General features: G+C 44.6%; 1 pseudogene; it reads left to right on the top strand.

Annotated features, from left to right (window-relative positions):
* The first annotated feature begins 563 nt into the window (after window positions 1-563).
* LOC110547804 (proteasome subunit alpha type-6-like) lies at window positions 564-1,332 on the top strand (annotated as a pseudogene).
* The last annotated feature ends 1,032 nt before the right edge of the window (window positions 1,333-2,364 follow it).

The following is a 2,364-nucleotide window of genomic DNA, read 5'->3' as shown; positions in this document are numbered from 1 at the left end:
TTTTAAATAATAAATAAAACCTAGAAAAAAAAAAGCCAGACATGGCGGGACATGCCTTTGGTGAATCTCTGTGAGTTCAGGTCCAGCCTGCTTCACAGAGTGAGTCCTAGGCAAGCAAAGGCTACATAGTGAGACCCTGTCTCAAACAAACAATAGAAAAAATAAAATAAAAATTTAAGAAATATTAAGCTAGCTCAATTTGTTAGAAAACAAGAACACAGCGGATGAATCATCACTATCAGAAACAAAGTAAATGGCATTCACTCCCCAACGTATCACCAAAAATTATATGTAAAGATGAGTTTGAGGCTACAGGTCATTTCAGAACAAAACCCTGAGTCTAGATGTCTGCGATCTCAAACATGATAGTGGTAGCTTGAATGACAATGACCCCATATATTTGAATACTTGGTCCCCAGTTGATGGAACTGTTTGGGAAGGATCAGGAGGCAAAAGGGCTGAAAGAGGCATATCCTAGGGGTGGGCTTGGAGATTTCAAGAGTCTTCATTCCCAGTGTGCCCTCTCTCTTACTCCCTCTCCCTCTGCTTGGTGCTTGGGTGCTATGGGGTGCAGACTGTGCCTGAAATGGCGGGAACGCCACATCCCGGGTTCCGTCACCAGCTTTGACCATCACATTGCTATTTTCCCTCCCGAGGGCCAACTCTGCCAGGTAGAATATGCTTGTAAGGCTATTAATCAGGGCGGACTTACATCCGCAGCTGTCAGAAGAAAGGTCTGCCCAGTTATTGTGTCACGCAGACGAAAGCACCTGGCAAATCACTGGATTCCAGCACGGTAACTCGCTTCTTCATGATAAACGGAAAACATCGGCTGTGTGGCGGCTAGAATGACAGCTGGCAGCAGATGCCAGGTACAGAGGACACGCTGTGAGGCAGCTAATTGGAAATTCAGGTCTGGCTAGGAGATACCCGTGGATGTGCTATGTAAGAGAATCGCTGACATTTCTTAAGTCTACACACAGAATGCTGGAATGAGGCCGCTTGGTTGGTGTATGATTTTGATTGGTGTAGAGTATACAAGCGTGATCCTGCAGGCTACCACTGTGGCTTCAAAGCCACGGCAGCAGGAGTTAAACAAACAGAGTCAACCAGCTTCCTTGAAAAAAAAAAAAGAAGTGAAGAAGAAATTTGTTTGGACCCTTGAACAAACAGTGTAAATTGTGCTTACATGCCTGTCTACTGTCCTGTCCATTGACTTCAAACCTTCAGAAATAGAAGTTGGAGCAGACACAGCTGAAAAATCCTAAACTCGGGATCCTTACAGCAGCTGAGACCGACACTCACCTGGCTGCTCTAGCAGAGAGAGACTGAATACTGTCATCATTTTACCAAATCCATGATGACACTTGCCTGTGTGTTTCCTGACAACAGGCCAATCCCTGGATTGAAGATGGCCCCTCTCCCCCTCCCCCTGCCACGTAGCTGGTTAGGACGCTGGATAAATAACAGCAGAGCTTTTGGAAACAGCAGCAGCCCACCAGAGTTAGCATCAAACTCAACTGAGAATTCTGAATCCCTGGGATCAGCATTACACACGGGCATCCTCTGGCACTTCTCTTTAGCACTGGAAATGAGGGTCCAGCAAGGTGGTAATAAAAGAAAAGCGGTACAAGAAACTAAATGTAATAAAAATAAATAGTGCCAAAATTTGAAAGAAAATAGTAAGTCTCCCCCCACATATAAACAGCATGGCTAAAGTGCTTGCTATGTAAGTATGAAGACGTGAGTTCAATCCCCGGAATCCATGGAAGGCTGGGTATGGTGGCATGGGGAGCCAGAGGAGGCAGACCAACTGTTGAGTCTAGTCCCAGGTCCCAGGGGAAGATCTTACCTCAAGATACAAGGCCAGTGTTCCTAAGGAAGAATGGTACCAGAGCTTGCTTGTCCTCCTTTCCCATCCCACCCAGACAGACAGACAGACAGACACATACACACACACATATACATACACACACACACACACACACACACACACACACACAGAGTGAGAGAGAGAGAGAGAATTCCAAAGGTCCTACAAAGAAACCATTAAAACTAATGAATAAGTTTAGCAACATTGCAAGAGACAAGCTAAATATGTAAACGTTCATTGTGTCCCTACCTTGTAATAATGAAAAAATTTGACATTGTCATTTAAAAGCCAATACCATGACAGGAGCATGCAAACAGCAAGCATTTACTGATAAATCCTCCAAGAGACACGTGTGTCTAATACAGTGGAAACTCCAAACTGTTGCTGAGAGAATTGAAGATGTGGTGGAAAGACTGACACACAGGACTTAATAGCATTAGAGCATCGCGTCTCCTACTTTTGATCTACAGATTCAAGATGACCTCAAGCAA

The sequence above is a fragment of the Meriones unguiculatus genome, chromosome 11, assembly GCF_030254825.1.
Source record: "Meriones unguiculatus strain TT.TT164.6M chromosome 11, Bangor_MerUng_6.1, whole genome shotgun sequence".
NCBI lineage: Eukaryota > Metazoa > Chordata > Mammalia > Rodentia > Muridae > Meriones > Meriones unguiculatus.
Note: the sequence above shows the minus strand (reverse complement) of the source record. Positions and strands in the feature narration are given on the sequence as shown.